A 23,927-nucleotide genomic window follows, 5' to 3' on the forward strand; every position below is an offset into this window, starting at 1 on the left:
CACACACTCTGGTGGGTTCAAAAGAGGTCACAGAAAAACTTTTTTTCTTCTTCACACATTCACAAAAAAAATACATGAATTTCGCACTCTCATAGGCAAACAGGAAAACCACATGCAAATGTCCCTCTGATTCCACAAAGCAGGAACTATTATTAATAGCATTCAACCATTAAGAAAAAAAGACACATTACTCTAATTACATTAGAGTCCTGAAATCCACAGCCAAGTAGCACATGCTAAATTGAACTAATTTAGCATGTATATTAAATGACCAAGTAAGATATTACTTGTCACTGGCATTAGCAGTCATTGCTTTTATGTAGTGAATGTAGCGTTTACCTTTATGTCAACAACTCTTCAGCACAGTGGTAACCACAAAAACTTTTAACTGCATTAAGCACTAACTTTTGCTTCACTAAAAAAAATACATAAAATAACACTGAATATCAATATTTATTCACCTTATTCAGTCCTATCATGCAAAGGATGCTGGGAACTAGAAATCCACTTCCCAGTCTCCGAAGTTTTCATGACAATGTCATTCAAGTTACCACAGCTTAATTTTTTTTCAAGAAATCAATTAATGTACAAATTTGAGTTATATTATATACACAATATAAGGTTAACGTGATAATCAACAATGTGTCAACAGAACTCAAACCAATCTTTTGAAAGTTCTTAGAGTTCTTACAGTCAAAAAGTCAACTTACTAACTCACTTATAAATGTATTCGTACATAAAACTGTGATTGAAAAAAGTATTTCAACCAGTTTCCCCTTTTATTCCTCTTAATATTGTTGTGAATGTTCCTGCAATTACTGTGACCTTTATTTTGCTGTGCATACATGACCTTTTTCACAATGCAATAATATACAAAGTAATCGACAAGCACTGCTTCCCTTTTTAGTTCTACAGTCAAACGTCTGAAAAAAAGAGCACTTAAAGCTTAGTTTGTGCTGAGACACACCACTATCCCCACAGTAAACAGCTCTCAGCTGAGGGGTTCATCAGATATCTGTCTAACTACAATTAAACCCACATCCTACGTAAATGAAAGCATACACGTACCACTAACTATAGTGTTTAAAAGGGAACTAAAGCATACCCCATTTAAAACAGTCTGTAACTTTGAACTGCTGTAAATATTCTAATAATAATAATTTTAAGATTGTGCAAGATCAACGCCAGTCAAGCAGCATATACTGCAACATCCAATATGATTTAATAGGGTAAATCATATTATAATTTAAAGTAAATAGACAGATTTGGGTATTAACAGCAACACATACAAATACGGTCAAATAAATGTATAATAATATAAAATAATCTCCACCCACAAGCAAAAAGATCAAAACCCGGTCAGACAATAAATACATAATTAAAAAATTCAACAAAAGGCACATTCAGTTTGTTGCTGTTTGTCTTAGTTCTGAAAAGTTATATAAAAAAAAAAGGTTAAAAAAAAAGGTACTTTCCAAAAACAACAACTGAATAATACTACGACTTGATTTCCCTCAGTTTGCATATCTCTAGTCTGCGAGGAGGACACCTCACTTCTGTTATCAGACGCCCAGAGTTACGCAAGCAACCAAACATTCTCTTTCTAACATCTTTTCTGTATCTCGCCATGAGATATGAACAACTGCCATATAGCAGATATGCTGTCTGGGGCAGACATGCCAAGTAACAAGCTATGACTCCCCCGAGGGAATAGCTTCCGTGGAAATGTCGTGATAAAACCTTGCGTCTTTTTGTGTGTGTACTTGCAAATTTACTGTGCAAACGTGCACCTCATATCCTGTCTCTCCCCAAGGACCATAGGAGTTTCAGTACAGTTACTGCTGAAGAAACACTCTCCATTGACAACCAAAAATAATGCAAAGTAGACACTTGCACTCTACAGGACATTGGGTCCCCAGCAGCAAGATTGAAGACCTACGACTTAATATAAAAGCTTCAACTAAGCAATGAGACATGCTGGTTTTTATATTCTTGTGTGCTTTAGCGTTCGACCTAGTTGCACAAGTAGACAGTAGAGTAACAAATGTACTTGCGTAACTAGGTCGAGGGCTAAAGCACTTTTAGCTAGGTCGAGGGCTAAACTTTTTCCCTCTTCTTGAGCTGAACTCCTTGGGTGACATCGGAGGAACTTTACTCCACTGAAACTGTCTAGCATATAAACTGAACGGGCCTAGTTTAAACCACTGATCCTAGGACAGAGAAAGGGGTGCTTATCCCACAGGGTGGGGAATAGATAACCTGCAGTGCTGGCATTTTACACTTTTATTTCACCCGCCTCCTCTTTGCCCTTTAGGAGTTGGCAGGATGTTGTTTAGCCTTCCCCATTGACTCAGAGGTCTCAGGCAGTGAAGTCGCGCTCACAGTCTGCTGGGGTAAAGGAGGCGCTGGGCTCCGATACCCCGAACATCACCCTCCTGGGGTTTCTGCCAGTGCTTAATCTGTAAATCCTGAGGTCCTGATACAAGGGGAGTGGCGGATCCAGCAAGTTAGTGGGGGAAGGAAAGGTAACGGGACATACACTACCAGTCAAAAGTTTGGAAATATTTCAATTTTTTTATGTTTTTGAAAGTAGTCTCTTAAGGTACGTTTACACGACAACGATATGCTTAAAACTGAGAAGTTTTTCCTTTTATTTGAGTTTTTTTCGCGTACAGACAGTGACAATAAACAGACAATATTGGCATACATTGTCAAAACGATCCCCATTCACACGGATCCGCAAAAACGACTGAAATCTTTTTAGATGGCGATGAATCACTACAGACTGAACACGTAATACGCATGTGCATGACGTCATCGTCTTCAGAGATTCGCGTTTTTGTTGTTTATGCAGAGACCGTTTTCAAAAACTTGCACTTTGAAACCAGTTCACGCCGTTGTCGTGTAAATGAACGGCCAAAATGCATAAAAAGTTTTACGTTTTCAGTTGAAAATGGTGTCGAGTAAACAGCACCTTAAATCTCACCAAGCCTGCATTCATTTGATCAAAAACACAGTCAAAACAGTAATACAGTGAAATGTTTTCACAATTTAATTAAACTGGTTTCTGTTGTGATATATGTTAAAATGTAATTTATTCCTGTGATGGATAGCTGAATTTTCAGCAGTCTTCAGTGTCACATGATCCTTCTCAGTTTTGTCTCAGTCAGGTTTCCATCCAACTATTTTGATGTGCATTTTGAAAGGCATAATAAATCCTGAATGAAATGGATATATCCAAAAAAAGGCATGGAATGTGTGCATTTTTTAATTATTTAAAAAAAATCCCAATAGAACACCAATCACCCAATGCATGGAATTGTTGATACTTTCCACCAAGACATTTCGGGTTTTTTTACGTTTTTTTGACCTGAATAAGAATATTGTGATCGCCTTCTGCTTACAATGGAGACCTTGTGTTGTGGCCTGTCAGCACTCACCTGCTGTCTCCGCGGTCTCTTATTTCTCAGCCGGCTCCATGATGGGATGAAGAGGATGCTGCATCTGACAGAGACACAGAGAGGATTCAGATGAAAATGTGTGAGATGAACAGAGTCAGAGCTGAAGGACCTTGAGTGTCCCCATATCAGCTGAGACAGCGACTCGAGGAGCTGATATTACATATACAGCAGCAGCTCTGGTTTTTCTAGCTTACCTCACGCCATTAATGTTTGCCAACTATAGAGTGTAATGAGGCAAAGTTAATGCAGATTTCACATGAACATAACCTCTCCTTCACGAAAACACACAGTTTATGCCACAGCCTCTTGATATGAACAATCATTGAGGTTACTGGGTACCAGGAGAGGGTGATGTGATAAACCATTTAACTGGGTAACTGTAAAACTCACTTTCTACGTTTTACACATGCCTGAAAACATATGAACATTGTCTGATGAACTCAGTGTTGTCATCACACAAGAAAAGGTACTATATTACTATGATTTCTGGAAACGGTACCATGGTAATACCATTTTTTTGGTGCATGGACCACAGTAATACCTGTTTTTACTTGTAACATGGTAATACAATACGTTTTGGTTACACTTTATTTCGATAGTCACTTTAGACATTCTACTAACTATAAGTAACTTTTCAACAACATGTCAACTAACTGTCATTAGAGTATTAGTAGACTGTAGTAGACTGTCAGTAGACTGGTAGGTTATGGTTAGGTGTTATGGTTCGGGTTAGAAGAACCAGTTGACTTGTAGTTGCTAAGTTACTTATAGTTAGTAGAGTGTCTTTTGGGGGACCAACAAAATAAAGTGTTAGCAGATATTAAGCAGACAGTCTACTAATACTCTAATCACAGTTAGTTGACATGTAGCTGCTAAGTTACTTATAGTTAGTATAATGTCTAAAGTGGACTATCGAAATAAAGTGTTACCTAAGTTTTAGGCATGTGCCTTGCAATGCCACGTTTTTTTTCTCATGGTAAAACTATAGTATTCTACTGCTTCAAAGTACATAAATATACCATAGTGCCACCACCTGACCCCCGCTGCACCACAGTACCTGATGCACGTACACTTTGCAGCGAGGGACGTGGGTGTCAAAATAGAGGCCCAGAATTGCTTGGCCTGTTTTTATTGTGGGAAAAAGGTTACTCCCTCTTTCTCTCTCGCTGTGAAATACGCACACACACACTCGCTTACTATGTAAAACGGGGACATTCCACAGACTTTTATTGTTTTTTTTAAATATATATACATCTAGTTATAAATACCCTAACCCACACTCTTTCCCTAACAGAAAACTTAAAGGGGTCATATAATGGTACATGCACTTTTACAAGTTGATTGTACTGAAATGTGTGTTGGCAGTGCCTGTACACAACCATCATATAATGATAAAAATCCATCCAGTGTTTTTGTTTTAATCTCCTTATATGTTTTCCCCTGCCTCAAATCGAGCCGTTCGACCTTGTGACGTCACACGCTCGGAAGCCCCTCCCACGATTGTTGATTGACAGCATCGTTTCAACACAGACCCGCCCTCGCTCGTGAGCCAGCTGTCAATCATAGTCTGCGCGGACCGGCGCGGTCATTGTTGATATGCTGGAGCACTGTCTATGAGCAGAATGGCGTCTAAGCGATTGTGGTGTTCTGTTCTTGGGTGTAATAACGAACACAGCAGTCATTTTAATGTTCCTAAATCCGAACAACTGAAGACGCAGTGGCTGAGTTTGTTTTCAAAGGGAATATTCCCCACGAGCAACGTCAATGCTCTCATGTTTGCGCGAATCATTTCTCAGCAGACTGCTTTATAAACGAGGGTCAGTATAAAGCTGGTTTTGCTAAGAAGCTGCTCATGAAAAAAGGATCGGTACCAGATATTCGTGTTCCTGCTGAACCTCTAGAACAACTGAAGTGAGTGTAACGTTTTATTAAACTTTATATTAATATTTATATTAATCTTTGCAAATCGCTAGCTGCACGCTTCACAATGAATGCGTCTAAGGTTTACACTTAGGGTACATTACGGCATGTTTTCTATGTACGACGTTCTCAATATAATTCATAATCCCACGTCTATAATGAACAACGCGTTATGGTTATTGTGTTACAAACGGTGTACGCACAGAACAGAGAGGCGGGGTGAGCAAAGCTCATTATCATTTAAAGTCATATGCACTGAAACGGCGTGCTGAAAACAGAGCTGTTTTTGACCAGGTAAAATAACTGTTTTCTTACAATACTAATGAGAATTTGTAATTAAAGTGTATTACAAACTTTTAATTTAGACCCCAAAGAATCATACTAGCTTGTACAAAAATGGCATTATATGACCCCTTTAATGCATTTTACAATTTTAACAAAACTTTCCCCACTTTATTTTTATCTTGGATTTACAAATTAGGACATAGGCCTAACCATATCTGTCCCCAAAATGGTTAATGGTACACACACACACAATGCTAGCAGGAGGTACAAAGCCCCTGCAGTGACATTTAGACACACGCGTTGCAAGATGAGCACCACAAACTTACACAGGACAGCATTAATCATATTTTAATTGCTTTATTCAATTAATAAAAAATAATTGTTGCGACATTTGGTCCGCTGATTATTTGTCCTGAAATGTTTTTTTTTTTACATATCTGTAACAAGCACTTTCTTCCCTGCTTGCGGTCGCCAGATGTCAATGGAATAAATCCCCCAAAAAAGGATTTTCTCTTAAAAAAAAAAATACATTTTCTGATTCTGCCCAGTGTTTATCTTAATCCACCAGGTTGATTTGTCAACCATGAACACACTCTCTCTGTGATGCGGAAAAAGCACTGATGATCTGACAACACCGACAAACATGTATGCTGGAGGAGTTTAGCAATGTTCATTGTGAAATGTTGCTCGAATGAAAGAGTCACACAGCCGTCTGTACTCCTTCACGAGGCCGTCACCTGTGCGATATGCTGACACTAAAACTATGACGAACTGTAATAAATCCAAACATCCAAATCTTGACCATATTGTATAATAGTTGGTGAATAAATTCAGTTCGTGCAAACTCTGTGCTACAATACAAAGTAATTTTTTTTTTTACATAATTTGGAATTATGGGAATTAATATTAGGACCTTAAAGTCCCCCTGTGGTGAAAATCAAGCTTTTAATATTGTTTATACGTCTATGTGTTGTTTTTAATTTGCTTTAAGACAAACCATGTGTAAATTCATAAGTCGACAGCATTGCTGAGTATTTTCTCCTTAAAACTGCAGTGAACCAAAGACAGTCTCAAAAACACGGTTTGAAATCGCTGGTGTTTCTGACGTCACAAACTACCTTATAACCAATCAGATCAACGTGTGATCGTCAACCAGTGGATCTCTGAGCCGCTGTGAGTGAGTGGAGGCGGGGCTCATTTGCATATTCATAGAACCATGGATACCAAAATGATGCAAAGGTGTAGAGTTACATTCAAGATATTTTAAGGCATGAAGACACTTTTTCAAGGAAAAAAAAACCTTTAAATTGTCATTTTGGTGATCAAAGTTATACAATGATTGACTACAGGGGGATTTTGAGAAAAGCTTCTTTCAATTTGACCAGTTTTCATAATGTAAAGAAGTTGAAAAATACATAGCCACCGTCTCTTTGCAGTGTTTAGCCATTTCAAAGGTGAAAAAAAGACCAAGATTATCGCTCTTTGCGGGCTGTCTGTATGAATTTGCATTTGTGGAGCGATCTGAATCTGTGGTTTGTCTCATTTACAACTGAATTGCTTCTCATATCTAATGTGAAGACAAAATACAAAGCAATAGCCTATATATACAGTATATATTTTATTCTTTTCAAACGAGTATAACAGTGATTAATGATCACGATTATAATTTTTGATCACGAAATTAATTTCAAAATAATCAGGATTATCAGTTTAATCATTATCTTGCAGCCCTGGGAGAGCATAAACATTCTTCATACATGCATGAACACACACACCAGCGCATCCTTATCACAGAGCAAACAGAGAGAGGCGCAGTTAGAGGTACAAACCCACAGCCCTAACCCGGAGGTGTTCCTCTCTTCCTCATCTGTCCCGGTCTACCTCCCGCTCTCACACGGGAATGCTAGGAATCCACATTCCTCACTGACCCACATCCTCCTTCTCACACACACACACACACACACACACAAACAAACGCTTTTCTCACATTTTTTGCCAACCAGGAAACAAAATTATTCTAGTAAGAACAAGTAAAAATGAGACATTTCAGGAAACAATAATTACTAAAGCTGATCAGAACATGTTTGAAAAGGAAGTCATGGGTAAATATCAAGACACAACTAAAGATTTGAACCATTAATACTAACAGTGCTATTTTCTATCTATTCATTTTGTATTTAAAAAAAAAAAAATTATGTGTACTATGCTAGACTAACTAGGACAGTCACAACACTTACATATTGCTGCCCTATTGTTGGTTTGATTGCTTTTATTGTTCTCCTCATTTGTAAGTCATTTTGGACAAAAGCGTCTGCTAAATGATTAAATGTTAAATCAATGTAAATGTCAACACTGAACACCTAAATCTAAGGGCCACATATTTAATTGAATAAGGAAGGGACAATGTCTTAGGGTACGTTTACACGACAACGATATGCTTAAAACGGAGAAGTTGTTCCTTTGAGTTTTCCGCGTACACGACACTATTGTCTAAACGATCCCCATTCACACGGATCCGCGAAAACGACTGAAAACGCTGTATTCCTCTGCCAGGCCATTAGATGGCGATGAAACACTATAGACTGAACACGTATACGCATGTGCATGACGTCATCGTCTTCTTTTGTTGTTTACACGGAGACCGTTTTCAAAAACTTGCACTTTGAAACCCGTTTTCAAAAGTTAGCGTTTTCAGGCGCCCAAAACACCATTGTCGTGTAAACGAACGGACAAAACGCATAAAAAGTTTTACGTTTTTAGTTGAAAACAGTGTTGAGTAAACAGCCCCTAAGATGCTGATTAAGCTTTTAAAACTCATAGACTATGAAAGAAAACCTGCTTTATATAAGACATCATCAAGCACTGAACGCCAAATAGAGCACATAGTATGTTTTGGAAGAAGGCGTTAATACATTTGCGAAAAAGGCACATTTTAACAAGTATGAAGCTAAGCATAAAAGAGGACATACCTCATTTGGATAACTTAATATAGTACAAGTAAAGGTTGCATCATTCAACTCAAGTGATGTAAAAAACTCTATTAATATCTACTGAATAATATTTATGATTGACATGTTTTCCATTGGTATCGCTATACTGTAATTTACAGGAACTAAAGATGATCTCCCAGTTGGCCACTTGTGTAATTTAAAATGTAACGCCTCTCCAAAGGGTGAGAAAAGAGCCACAAACAGAAGTAAAGCTTTTATGTAGTAAATCTGTGATTAAACGGCTAACATTGGAGTGGCCAAGAGAATATCTATCTACCCAACTGTGTCGCCACAGCCTCATAATAGACAAAGAGAGCGCTGTAGCTGCCTTACATTTCCCACGTCAGTACAACACCAGCAGCCAAATATCCACACCCTTTTACAAAACTCATATCTTCCTCCAATGCGTTGTTCACCTAAGTGTGTGTGCCAGCTCGGTAATGCTTAATAGCTCATTAGAAAAGATTAGGGTCAATTTCAAGACTTAAATTTAATTTCGATTTCTTACAAAAGCTACTGTATGGCTTCAGAAAGCTTGGTGTACAAATCCTAATGACCTTTTATTAGACACTTTTGGAGCTTGACAGACCTAATCTTCAATTTACCCTTTGTGTTCCATAAAGAAAGAAGGTCTTGAGTTTGGAAGGAACAATGGAGGAACAATGTTCCCCCCCCCCGTAGTGACAGCGGAGGCCACTAAAACTCGACCTTTTGTGCCTGAACAGGCAAATACGAACAACACAATATATTACAAGATACAATTCCGATTATTATATCAACAAAACCTTCAAAAATAAACTGAACCAAACTCAATCAGTGCTCTGTATCTGCATGGTCAACCACACACTGTCATTATTTATGTGTTACAAACGTTTATAGAATTCAGGTATGAACATTGATATCTATATGGTAGCGATCAAAATAGAGCAAATAATAATTCATTACATTTATATAGCGCTTTTCTTGGCACTCAAAGCGCTTTACATAGAAGGGGTTCTATCCTTAACCACCACCAGTGTGCAGCATCCACCTGGATGATGCGACGGCAGCCATATTGCGCCAGAACGCCCACCACACACCAGCTTACTGGTGGAGAGGAGACATAGTGATGAACCCAATTGGTATATATATGGGGATGATTAGGAGGCCATGATGGACAGAGGCCACTGGGCAAATTTGGCCAGGATGCCTGGGTTACACCCCTACTCTTTCGAAAGACATCCTGGGATTTTTTGTGACCACAGAGAGTCAGGGCCTCGGTTTAACGTCTCATCCGAAGGACGGTGCTCTTTGACAGTATAGTGTCCCCATTACTATACTGGGGCGTTAGGACCCACACAGACCACAGGGTGAGCGCCCCCTGCTGGCCTCACTAACACCTCTTCCAGCAGCAACCTGGTTTTCTCAGAAAGTCTCCCATCCAGGTACTAACCAGGCTCAGCCCTGCTTAGCTTCAGTGGGCAACCAGTCTTGGACTACAGGGTGATATGGCTGCTGGCGAATCACCTTTTTGAACGTGTTTTGACACTTGTATTGTATCGCTTATATTGTTACGCCAGTAGGTGCGACAAGAGACTGTTTGTCATTGAGACAAAAAGTGTTTGTCATTGAATCATTCATTCACAAATGCTGATCCATCCAATAATGAAACAAGTCTTCATGAATGAGACATTGACTCTGTCTGTTGAATGCATTTTTTTTTAAATAGACTGAAGCAATGAACATTTTGTCAGAACCTCTAGTAAATTATGTGTTATTTTGTTTAGTTGTGTAATGTTTTTTCTTCAGAATCGTAGGAGAACCACAATCTCAATAAAAAAGTTAAAAAAAAACCTGTTTAGGCACGAACCCGAAGCCCAAAGTTCACGTCTCGGAGCGCGCACACAGAAAGCCGCTTGGGGAACAGTATCACTGTCGAAACAGTTTTAATAACTCTATTATAATTAACTCTATTAATCTACTCTATTTATATAACTCCTGAAGTTTCGCAACAGTAGCCTGCATTTTAAGACGATCACTGATCTAGCTGATGTGGATGTTCAGTTTGGGCTTTAAGGGAGGAACGAAACCACACGGCTGTGAAGGAAAGAAATGCAGTAAAACTTTTGTGCAGTAAAACAAAAATGTGAATTTTGATTGCATGGTGACTATATGAAAGTAAATGATGATAAAATTGTTATCTTTGGGTGAACTATTCATTTAACCTCTAAATTTAGAGTCCATTGTGCAGCTGCCCTTTCCCTGCTGAGCCACGGTGGCAAAATTTCAATAAACACACACATACACACACTAAAAAAGAGGTTAATCAGTTACCTACCGAGGCCTGACTGAACAAAGGTCCCGTTTTAGCCGCGGGTGGAGCACACAAGTGTCTCTCTCTCTCTCTCTCTTCCTGTACGACTAACTGTATGTGCATGTCTGAATAAAGCTGTGATATGAGTCTACATGAGAAAGTTATGCAAGAGCTGACAGATGGAAAGCATAGACTATACAAACTATCAATTCACAACACGCACACTCATTAAAGAGAGACAGTGTGAATGAGAAAGCAGCTGTCACACCGCTTCTGATGACTGAAAACTGCGGTTTCTCACTTCGTTCACGGCCCTCGAGGAATAGAAATATGTTTGTGTGATTACGCGATTAATCGTTAAAGATCGCGTTCTCGATTCAAACACCCACGCCAGCTCGTTCCAAAATGACAACAATTCAGATCTGCGTTTGCATTGCCGCTGACCCAGAGAAAGCAGTTGTCATGTATAGGTATGAAACAGCCTTTTCAACATCAACATTATAAAAGTGTATAGTTCGGATATAAACACTGATGTCTACGCAAGCGATCAAAATAGAATAAATTCCCTTTTGAAAGTAACTTGGTGCCTCAAATGATGATTGTATCAATGACATTTCCTACCAGTAGGTGGCGACACGTGACTGTTAAAAAATGTATTTGTCATTGAATCATTCATTCAAGAGATAAGTTAAAAAAAACACTGATTCATCCAGTAATGATGCACCATTCATTCATTCAACCCGATTTTTAAAAAATGAGTTATTCAGATTAATTAGAAGAACATTTTAAATAGACTGCAGCGTTGAATTTTTTTTTTTTGATCAGAACTTCTAGTAAATGACGTGTTATTTTGTTTAGTTGTCTGTTCAGAGTTGTGGGAGAATCGTGATCGTTTCTCTGTTTGAAAAAAACAACAATCGTGATTCTCAATTCACCCAGAATCGAGCAGCTCTATTAAGCATCACGTCTTTTTATTGCGTTTTGCATGACGACTCAAATTTAACATTGGACATCATAAGGATCAGTATTGGGGACGATTAAGCATGTTTATAACTGATCGGTATCAGCTATCCTAAGCGATCCTTTATTCTGTTGCAGGTCACACACGTTCGAACTTGCATGTTTAGCATATGGTAAATGGTAAATGGACTGCATTTATATAGCGCTTTCACAGACCCAATGGCCACCAAAGCGCTTTACAATTTGCCTCACATTCACCCATTCACTCTCTCATTCATACACCGACGGGCGACGGCAGCCATGCAAGGCGCCATCCAGCTCGTCGGGAGCAGCTGGGGTTAGGTGTCTTGCTCATGGACACCTCGACACTTGGTCAGGTGGAACCGAGGATTGAACCACCAACCTTCCGGTTTGTAGACAACCCACATGAACCACTGAGCCACTGCCGCCCACAGTAATGATGCCCACAGCATATTTGATGCACACACTATTAATGAATCACTCGAAAGTAATTTATTTACTATTTACTTGTGTCTGCGTTGCTATGGGATGCACTTGCTGCTTCTGACTGGACTGACAGATTCTGACACCGCGAGCTTCATGCTTTCTAGCCTTCAAAGATTAGTTCACTTCAGAATAAAAAAATCCTGATCATTTAATCACCCCCACATCATCCAAGATATTCATGTATTTCTTTCTTCAGTCGAAAAGATATTAAAGGTGCCCTAGAATGTGAAATTGAATTTATGTTAGCATAGTTAAATAACAAGAGTTCAGTACATGGACATGACATACAGTGAGTCTCAAACACCATTGTTTTCTCCTTCTTAGTTAAATCTCGTTTTTGAAAAACACCCCTGAAAAACAGGCGAATCTCCACATAACACCGACTGTGACGCAACAGTCGGGATCATTAATATGTACGCCTCCAAATATTTGCATAATGCCAGCCCTCAATGCCAGGCGGAACTGCGCAGCCGAAGCATGGCAGTTGCTCAGTGTTTGGATGTACACATGAACACAAAAGTATTTTTTAGTTCCTTCATCTGAGCCTCTGAAGAAACAATGGGTTAATTTTATTTTCTCTGGAAATTTCCAAACATTTCACCGACTGTTTCCTCAACTTGGTCCAATACAGAGCTGGCCTCGGATCGAGCTACCAAGCAACACTTTCTGATGTGTAATTGTTCAAGTTCAGACAGGTAATCTTTCTCTCAAAATCGTTCAATACTGTTTATGCATCAGTAAGTCAAGCCAGTGACTAAAATATCAACTTCACATCGTTTCTTTTAGTAGGATGAAAATAATCGTATTTAAATTGTGAACAAATTATATACAGAAAGCGATCAAAGAATCTTTCCACACAGCGCGAGTTTATCTGGACACTTGCCAAACTCGTTATGAAATCAATGACGCACGTTACTGCACAACGAAGCTCTTACTGTATTTACATCATCGTGTTTGCATTGGTGAGAGTGCAGAAAATGCTTTGCAATAAGATCTTCATTCTCGCGATCAACACACTGTCATCTGCTCAATGCTCATCACGACAACATTTTATGTGATGGGAATAGATCTAAATACTTTAAAAACATCTAACGATTCGTTAATCTCGATAGCTGTTATAGTAAAAACGTATAATAGCAGTAGTAAAAGTATTCGAGAGAGAGTTTCACATGTAATGCGTACTAGCTATTTCATATGCAAGCATGTCAGCCAATCACAGCAGTGGCCGCGGTTGCACTGAATCCCACAGCAGACACGCCCCTTCAAACAGAGTGTTCAAATCAGAGGCTAAAAGCAGGCTAGGAAAAATGCCATTTATTTCTAAATTATGATTATTTTTGATCTAAAAAACATACTAACATTATAAGGGCAACCCAGGAAACATTATAAAATAATAAAAAAAAATTATAGGGCACCTTTAAGGTTTTTGAGGAAAACATTCCAGGATTTTTCTCCATATAGTGACTTCAATGGGAACCAACGGGTTGAAGGTCCAAATGTGAGTTTCAGTGCAGCTTCAAAGATCTCTACACGATCCCAGCCGAGGAATAAGAGTCTTATCGATCGGAGAAACGATCGGCCATTTTCTAAAAAAAAAATAATAATAATGTATATACTTTTTAACCACAAATGCTCGTCTTGTACGTCGTCCACGACTTCATGCATTACGTAATCACATTGGAAAGGTCAGGCAGTAAGAAAAGGTGGAGTAGGGCGAAAAACTCAAAATCATTTACTCCTCCAACTGCAAAATGGCCCGACATCGTTGTTTACTTAGTCTTTGCACGTGGGCTTTGTAAACACTAGGTCGGTACGTCACTGACCTTTTAACGTGATTACGTAATGCGTGGCGCATCGCAGAGCTAGTGCAAGACGAGCATTTGTGGTTAAAAAGTATATAAATGTTTATTTTTTTTAGAAAATGACCGATGTTTTGGCTAGATAAGACTCTTATTCCTCGGCTGGGATCGTGCAGAGATCTTTGAAGCTGCACTGAAACTGACATTTGGACCTTCAACCCGTTGATAACCGTTGAAGTCACTATATGGAGAAAAATCCTGGAATGTTTTCCTCAAAAACCTTCATTTCTTTTCGACTGAAGAAAGACAGACATGAATATCTTGGATGACGTGTGGGGGGAGTAAATTATCAGGAAATTTTCATTCGGAAATGAACTGATCCTTTAAATCCACTTTTTTTATTTTTTGTTGCAATTACTCTGCTTATTGTGCATAAAACCTGTATGCATGATTGCATGTATAATATATGCCTGTAATCACTACTCAATAGTGATGAATGCCCCTTTTTGCATTTGAGCCCCTGAGAAACTCCCTGTGCGTCCCTGCACACTGGATTGATTTTAATCACTTTAATGTACTTGAAGTGTGCACCAAGCACTAGCAAAATGCAAGTATCAAATTGGAACTTGATATTGTCAGTCAGATACTCAATATTCAATGACTTGGATCGGATATGGGGCACAGAAAACTTGACCAGAAAAGGGGCTTAAAATAGAAAGCTAGCAAAGTATATATATAGATGTGTCAGTGTGTGCTCACGTGAAATATTAGCACACTTTTAAATTCTCACTCGGTCAACTTACAAAGATCAGCCTCTTGATCCTCCAAACACACACGCAAAATAGGCACTTACAAAAGCACCTCAACACACACACACACACACACACGCTTGTAATCACTTCCCAAAGCATTTTCAACATAGTAAAGACTCAAATCAATAGTATCTGCTTAACACTTTTCTCCTCCTTCACTTTCTTCCTCTCTTCCATCTATTCTCTTGGTATGTTTCACTCCCTCCTTTCCCGTTCCTCGAAACTGCATTCTTGAGCGTGTCCTGACTCGTGTGCAGGGAACTGTAGGAATCCAGGTACGGGCACGCTTGCCGCTCTGTTCACTGCAGAAGATCCCACAAGTGCACAGGTGTGCATACAGGTGTTTGAGTGTGCATATACGCACGGAGATCAGGTCTGTAGACGACAACGCAATTCAGCTGTTATCAAAGAGAAGAGACAACTGTGCAAATGTGATGCCACATGCGAATTGAAGAAAGCGTGGTGTGAAGGCTTGCATGACTCAATTAAAGCGATCACTCATACATCCCAGTTCATCATTTCCACAGGAAATGAGCGCAGATGTCTTGTACTGACTGTCCTGACACTAACTGATGAAATTATGGGCACAAACACCGGTGGAGAGACAATTTAAAAAGAAAGCAGAACCACTTTCTGACACTTGTATCACACGAGTAAAAACCTGTTTTGACACTTCCAAAAAATTTAAAATCATGCCACAAATGGCCATATTTTATTCCTCAAATCTCTATATAACTGCAATCCAAGAAAAGGCAGCTCTGTAGAACTCAAAACATCCAGTCACTACGATCCATTTTTAATCTATAGGGTCTTAATCACAGGCTCTTACTGAAACATAAGAAAGGACTAGAGCAAAGCGGGATCAGTTTGCATTGTGGATTGTGGAAACCTCCCCTCCTGAAACATCAGTGACTCACACTTCTAACAAGGCTTGATGACATCTTAATGCAACCCAATAGTCTGAACGCGGAAAACTCAAAGGAAAAACTTGTCCGTTTTAAGTATCGTCTACTGTTGTGACGATGCTGGAATTTCTAACTTAGATGCGATGATTTGAAGGAGTTACACCGCACTCACGATCTTCAAGGTACCAGACACACAAGACTAAAGATCTCAATAAATAAACTGTCCGCACACTCAAATCCTTAAAGCAAATTTAATAGGCCAAGCTTCGGTCAAAAGACCATCCTCAGGGCATACAGACAACAAATGTAACAATCAATTTAACTGTGTTCAAACACATCAGGACAATCAACAGTGATTACCAACACCTGTGAAAGCCAGGTAGGAGAATTGTAGTCCAATAGTGGGAGTTGTAGTTTTTCTTAAACCTACCAGATATACTGAGTTTATCTAGGTAATTTACACATTTACTCCCCATAGTGAAAATCCCCAATACAAGAAACAAACATAAGTACACAAACTACACAAAAATTATACAAAAATGCAGGTGCATATTAAATTTGCTTTAAGGATTTGAGTGTGCGGACAGTTTATTTATTGATAACCTGGAAAAATATTGATATTCAATACCATTTTCAATACAATGGGGAAATCTGCCATGTATATAAATTAAATATAATTTGTTTTATTTATTATCAACGTTTTTTGATAGTTTGGGTAATTTTGTTGCTATAGCTTACACAGCAATTTAACAACTCAACAAAAAAAAAAAGACAAGTAAACGGTCAATAAATTAAAACCAAATAGACAAATTGCAAACAATAACACAAATAAATACAATAGAATAACGAGACGAATGGAATAAACATGGCTTTAAGTTTTTTAGGTGGGTCTAACTTTAGTAATGCTTACAATTAAAGAGCAGAAGCGATTTTCTCTCTGTCTTTTGTTCTTTGATTAACATGACAAAAAGCGGCAGGTTTATTAGACTGTTGTCACTTTAAGGCTACGTTTACACGACAACGATATGCTAAAAACTGAGAAGTTGTTCCTTTGAGTTTTCCGCGTCCTACAGACGACACCATTAAACCGATCCCCATTAACATAATCGCTGTATTCCTCTGCCAGGCCACTAGATGGCGATGAAACACTGTAGACTGAACAAGTAATACGCATGTGCATGACGTCATCGTCTTCAGAGATTCGCACTTTTGTTGTTTACAAGGAGACAGTTTTCAAAAACTTGCACTTTGAAATCCATTTTCAAAAGTTAGCGTTTTCAGGCGCCCAAAACGCCATTGTCGTGTAAACGAACGGACAAAACGCATAAAAAGTTTAGTTGAAAACGGTGTTGTGTAAACAGCCCCTAAGGCTTAAGCGGATCTGTTATACAACATGCGTTTTTTCTCAACTATTTATGTTCCAAAACTGACTGTGTTTACGTGAATACTCGCCATGACAGGCATTTTAACATAATTTTGTGTGTATTTGACCATTTAAGCCAAATAAACCAAGAACTAAATTTGGTACTCGCGAGCTGTTTGAGAGGCGGCTTTATGAGAGCGTCATTTATATAGATCAGTGGTGCACGCTCTTTCGGTGTGAGCGCGAAACCTGCGGAAATGAGTACAATTATGCGCAATACTTCAGGACCCAGCACTATTCAACTGGAGTGAACTACACAGCTAAGTGATAGGAGGAGTGTGTGTGTCAAACTGTCAATTCCCCGTCGGAGAGGAGAGAGAGCGAGAACGCAGCTGGTATCGGTGTATCGAAACATCACACCACTAAGAGGAACTCTACTTTTTCAAATCGATTGGGTCATTCTGTCAAATCAAACAAATTTCCAAAACTTTTCCTGAAATTTTTGATTGTTCGTATTTTTTTTTTTCTGAAGAAAGACAAACGTAAATAGTGATGAAAGCCAAACTATTAAATGCCATGGATGAATATTTACTGCTATTTTGTAGAATTTTCACCTCAGATTTGGAGCCAAATAAAATTAATGTAATTTGGTAAAATACATGTCTCATATCGTCTGGTAAAAATTCTACATCCCAGAGATATGGGGATCTCAATGTGAATTAAATGTTTTATTGTATACAGCTCATTGCATACAGCTCATACTTTTTTCTTTTAAAGAGGAATATCTGAAGAACAAATAATGCTTGAAACTAGAAATGTATCTTGTTTCCCTCTTAAAAACAGTTGCATAGAACATTCCTGTCTGAGTGCCACAAAAATGATCTTTTCCCAAGTTTGCGTGCCTGTAATTCTAGAAGTATTAAAGATTCGCATTCTTTTCCCCATTTCTGAACAGTCACCATTGGCATATAATGCAGCAAAGATTGCTAAAGTCAACAGATTTCTAAAGTCATTTTCACCCCCGTCTAGAACAACATATTGGATTACTCAGCTAATATTGATCCATGACACTTAATATATATATATATATATATATACTGAATATTAATGATGGCACGAATGACCCTATTGCATTTTGACTAATCTTTAAGGAAAGTGAACCTTGCCTATGTACCGTTTAAGTCCATTTCAGAACAAAAATGGGAAGTACTAAGGAGACAAATGTGTTTCACAACAAATGCATATGTTTGTTACATTGTATTTTTATATAGCATGTAAGTGCTAATGTACAATGAAATACATGTCAGGTTCACTCTCTGTGACCTAGAGTTTTAGATTAGCCAATTACACTTTTATGGCTATTGAGCTGAAAGGATTCACTTAGTTATCTTCTTGATCATTGTCATTTTCTTTTCTTTTTTTTTCTAATCCCGGACAGTATTACATAGACACATAGACTAGGTGGAGCTGGGTCACTTCCAGGATTACATTAGAGTTAATCAGCATTGAATTACTAACTATTGGCAAGGTTTTATCTACAATGACTAACAGGATTACAAAACCTACCATTATCCAAAAGGATTCTGCACAGCCTATGTAATTTGATTCAAAGTCAGAGCAAGTTATTACATTTTGATGAAAGACTGCGAAGACAAACATTTTTTTCTTTACGATAACATGCGCAATATGACCTCAAGTGTATTAAAGGGTCAGTTTTGTTGACATTTTATATTGTTATTGTTTCTAAAACATTACAACATTAAAGATTCTTAATGCTAACTGGCTCTCCGATAAATAATCTGCTCTTTAAACCATACAGTCGGCCATGGGAGTTTATGTGTGTGTCTGTCCCCATTTCTAAGGAAAAATGTTTTCCTGCGCCTCTAAAACAAACACACACACTGTGCTCTCACATGACTGAGAGAATCAGCCCATTCACGGCCCCTGTCACCACAGTGACCTCTCTTCTGACTGTGAGCGAGTGTGTGTGGGCATCCCAAAGTGTTTGTGTCCCCTGACTGATGACATCACAGTCTGCCACCGAAGTCTCTCTGAAGCTCCGGTCACATGTGTGTGTGTGGGTGAGGGCCAAGAAGAACAACTCACAAAAAACACATGTGTCTTACTCCACACACACACACACAATCCGACTGAAGATGACCTTTTATGTGTTCAGGAAAACAAAATCGGCGCAGAATTAGCGCAAAGTATCCGTAATGAAAAAGGAAGTTGCTGTAACCAGGGAAGCCACTGAGGTTCGATGACAGTTGCATGTCAGAACGACCAAACCAACATTTGAGATGCTGTGCGCTGCGATTGGTTAATCCGCTGATCAGTCCCGGTTAATCCTGTGTTGAGGCAAAGTCATGTGAGGTTTTTTGTTGCGCATCAAAGGATTCATTCAATAAATGTGTTTCCATCGTAGTTTATGCGCATGTATTCTTATCGGATAAAGAAACGTACCTGCCTCAATTGAGCGCATACGTTTTTATGCGCAATTTTAGAATTTGTATGCGTATATGATTGTACTGTAAAAACAATTGCTGCCTTAAATTTTTAAGTACAGTCAACTTGTGTTGGATGTTTAAGTCATTTCAACTTAAATTACATTGAACTGACTTGAACAAAATGGCTGAATCTTGTATAGCCTAACTTCTGAAAAAAGTTGAAAATCGCTTAACTTATTTTAATGAGTTAAATCAACATAACAACTTAGGTTGTCAACTTATTGATCATATAATTGTTTTACAGTGTAGCTACGTACCCTATATTTATTATTTCATTTAGATGCCATTTTAGAAGAAAAAAAAAACTAAAATGAGAGAATATGCCAGGAAAAATTGGGGTTTTGATAAATATGTTGGCTAAAAGACCAAATCTAGAACTAAAACAAGCACACACAAAAAAACAAAAAACAAAAAACAGGTGAAGCCATAACAATTTCCACACAATACGGAAATCAGAATATTTTCTTCTGCAATGGGAAATAACTATAAAAATGTTGATTTAATCGCCACCACCTTGGGAATGACGTCAAACTGAAGACGGTGTTGACCTGCCTTGAACGTCCGAACTGGAGAGCCTCTCCTGTAGTAGGCTATCTTCCAAGAATTGGAGAGCCTCTCCTGTGGAATCTTCCAAGAAGGAAGTTTAAGAATTCCAAGTTCTGAATAGTCTGGAACGCATTACTAGAGCCAGAAAGTTCTTTTCATTTGTATGTAGAATATGCACAGGGTTGGAGAACGGCCTGTGGGCGTGTCCTGAGGTTCATTGCTCATGTCCATATGCGGGTTGAGTCATAGTTTAGTCCAGTATTATGCCATCGCATCCGTCAATTACACAAACAACCGAAGTCGTGCCTCCCTGTCCGATAAACACAGGTTTATGTCCTGTCAGGTAAACTTGTCATCCAAGCATTCCAACATTTTAACGAGTGGCCGTAATGGATATCACAATCCATTGTTTAATGATAAAACTGTGATTCCTAACTTAAAAATAAGAGCTCTTTTTAAGAGCCATGTTTAATAAAGCAAGTGAAAGCGTTCAAAAGTAACCAAATAGATGTCAACTCTTACATATCTGCATCTGAATGCCATTGAAGGTCAATTTAATACTCCAAATCTAAAGAATGTCTGAAACTTTTAGACAGAAACATGCTACTTCTATGTTTTTATATAAAAAGTAGTACATAATAAATGACCCAGGATGGAGCACTAAAGCACTTCTCCACGAATGTGTCATGTTTGCAGTCTAAGCGTATCCGATTTATTTATTCAACGGCATATTATTAACAAACAAATAACATTGAGGCGGCAAGATCAATGCAATGTAACACAAATCTACGCCACTCATAGCAATACACACACGACACACCACAGAACACGAAACACTTCCCAGCACAGAACGCTCACCTTTAGAATAGATTATCCCACTGGAATGGAATGTCCGACGCCAGTTCTGTGGGATTCGCGGAAACTGAACGTTCGAAGTTAACTGTGGGTTGAACTTCCCAAAAACACCACCGGGCAGGTTTCAATCACAGTACGAAGACAAAAGCAGGGTCTTCTTCTCCTTCAAATGTCCAGTGCAGTCTTCCACTCGACAGGTGAACAGCTCTAGTCCTCTTCCTGCTTCTTTCCGCAGGCTGACTGACTGAGTGAAACAAGCGATCGTTCGGGGATTTTTTTCTCCCTGTTTGCTTTGCACTCCCTCCCTTTCCACACGCAACCGCTATTTTGTCAACAGTTCGCAGACACACGAACTTCTGAGCCGTGATTTCACCCGGAAATAGACATAGTGTAATGCGATGACAACTTACGCAGTCGTGAATGTTTTTAATGTCGTGTGAATATCTCCACGCAGACAGACTAGGCCCGGCGATCTGCATGCATGTCTCTCTCTCTCACTCTCACACTCGACTAAGTTAACGCATGATTCCTCAGGGATGAGATGACGAGGAGGAGGGTGCTCTGGACGTAAACACTATACGCACATTTACTAATTTGGTCAAATTTCCCACTTCTTTTTTTCTTAATAACACTCCTGTTTTAAGGCACGACTATTATAACGGTTTGGTTGTTGTTGTTGTTGTTTTCAGTGTTATTTAATAGGTCGTATTTAACACATAACTTACTGACTACTTTTTTTTTAACGGTCCGGGGATTTATGAGCGAAATTAGAAAACAACATTGAAGTTTCACTCGGGTATTTTAACGAGCGATTTTTTTATTTTATCCATGTTATGCTATATCCTTCCTTATTTAGTTGCTTAAGGACCTGTTACGCTTGCGGTGTGTCTGTGTGTGTGGTGTCTGCAGACATCTAGTGCTGATGGCGAGTAGTGCAAGTTTGCATCCGTGTGTGTCGTTTTGGGCTGAGAAAATGTCATTTGTTTACCCTTACGTTGTAAAAACTATTTGGTCTTTGGATTCATGTTGGGCGGTTTTTGAATTTCCACCTTGTTCAAGGTTTATTGCCATAAATTAAAAACATAATTTCTGTAATACTGAAGATGTGAACAGGAAACAAGTTTATATTAAAATGAAAGGATACGTGACCCTTAGTGTAAACTGAGCCAAAACCCCTTTGGCTGATTAGGACGGGACGTTTAAGTGATAGGGACAGGACCTATCTTATCCTTGATTTATGCTAGTGTATTACACTTCATACTTTGATATAATTTCATATGCAAGGTTTTCTTTTTCTGTTCATTATTATTAAGAGTCCATGTTTATTTCTGTTATTTCTCAATCATTTATAAATTCATCCACAATTCATAAAATACAACACACGTAATTGAGGTAAAAGAAGACTTGAAGTCCAAAAGTCTTTAGAAAGTGTAAACGAGTAAGAAAAATGGTTCAGGTCCAAAATTCATAAAAAAATTTTTTTTAAAAATTAAATGAATAAAAACAACAACCATTTGGATGAAAGGTTGGCTGGTCCCATCCCCAATAAACTGTTTATTAAACATATTTAACCTGCAAACCTTTGCTGGAATAAGTGTATTACTGCAACAAAATCTAGTTCAACTATGATGTTTCTATTGTCAGAATTGGGTTGTTTTATTTTAGTTGTTTTATTCCAGCATAACTGTGTTTGGGTGGGTGGGACAAAATAAAAAACAACCTAATTCTGGAAATAGAAACATGAAATTAACACATCTTACTGATTTAGTTGTGCATCATTTTCATGTTTCCATGTAAAATAGTACAATTTTATGATCTCATTATGAAAACTAGCAAAAGCGTAGGCCTATGTTATCTTCCTCACCTCATGATGTCACAGCGATAAGGCTCTACAGTGCTGATGATGCGGTCTCACAGCAAGGGCTTTATCTTCACACATTAGGCCAGAAGATAAACTATACTGTCCCATTTGACCTTATGTCCCAATCACCCTTAATTACAGTTATCAGAATGAAACAACTTTATTAAGTAGTTTCCAGTATTCAGAAATAACCTTTTCATTACAAAGATCAGCATTTCCCCGTTTCGGCCATTATCTTGAAGTGTCCCTGTTCATCATTAGATGTGTTGGACAGACGTTCGCATAGATTACTGTTATGCTGGTGTTTGTGGTGCTAAAGTGGCTTAAATCCTGCCGGCTGACACAGTCACTGTCCGTCATGTTTCAGTTAGGAATGATCAGAGCTGAATTCTCCTGATAAGCCTTTCCAAACATTCCCGGAACATTCTCCAGCCATTCCTGTGGTGAGCCGAGGCAGAAATAGGACAGCCGGAGGAGATCAGGTTTCAAAGCTCAAACCCGCTTTCACTCAGATGACTGTGTGTGTGTGTGTGTGTGTGTGTGTGTGTGTGTGTGTGTGTGTGTGTGTGTGTGTGTGTGTGTGTGTGTGTGTGTGTGTGTGTGTGTGTGTGTGTGTGATCAGTAAGATTTTTCATGTTTTGAAAAGTCTCCTCTACTCACCAAGGCTGCATTTATTTGATAAAAAAACCCCAAAAAAACCCGTAATATTGTGAAATATTATTACAATTTTAAACAGCTTCTATGTGAATATATAGTAAAATGTAATTTATTCCTGTGATCAAAGCTGTATTTTCATCATCATTACTCCAGTCTTCAGTGTCACGTGATCCTTCAGAAATCACTCTAATATGATGATTTGATGC

At 38.5% G+C, this 23,927-nt stretch overlaps 1 protein-coding gene across 2 annotated transcripts in view; it reads right to left on the reverse strand.

The window, feature by feature from the left end:
* pik3cb (phosphatidylinositol-4,5-bisphosphate 3-kinase, catalytic subunit beta) overlaps positions 1-21,692 on the reverse strand; it is an 83,039-nt gene extending 61,347 nt beyond the window's left edge. For both annotated transcript variants that reach the window (XM_056271168.1, XM_056271161.1), the window contains exons 1-2: positions 21,207-21,692; positions 3,441-3,504 (exon numbers count right to left, since the gene is read on the reverse strand). The gene's annotated coding sequence lies outside the window, so the exon portion shown is untranslated. The remainder of the gene's footprint in view (positions 1-3,440; positions 3,505-21,206) is intronic.
* Positions 21,693-23,927: the final 2,235 nt, after the last annotated feature.

The sequence above is a fragment of the Rhinichthys klamathensis genome, unplaced genomic scaffold (genome assembly GCF_029890125.1).
Source record: "Rhinichthys klamathensis goyatoka isolate OS25496 unplaced genomic scaffold, OSU_Roscu_1.1 h1tg000014l_1, whole genome shotgun sequence".
Lineage (NCBI taxonomy): Eukaryota > Metazoa > Chordata > Actinopteri > Cypriniformes > Leuciscidae > Rhinichthys > Rhinichthys klamathensis.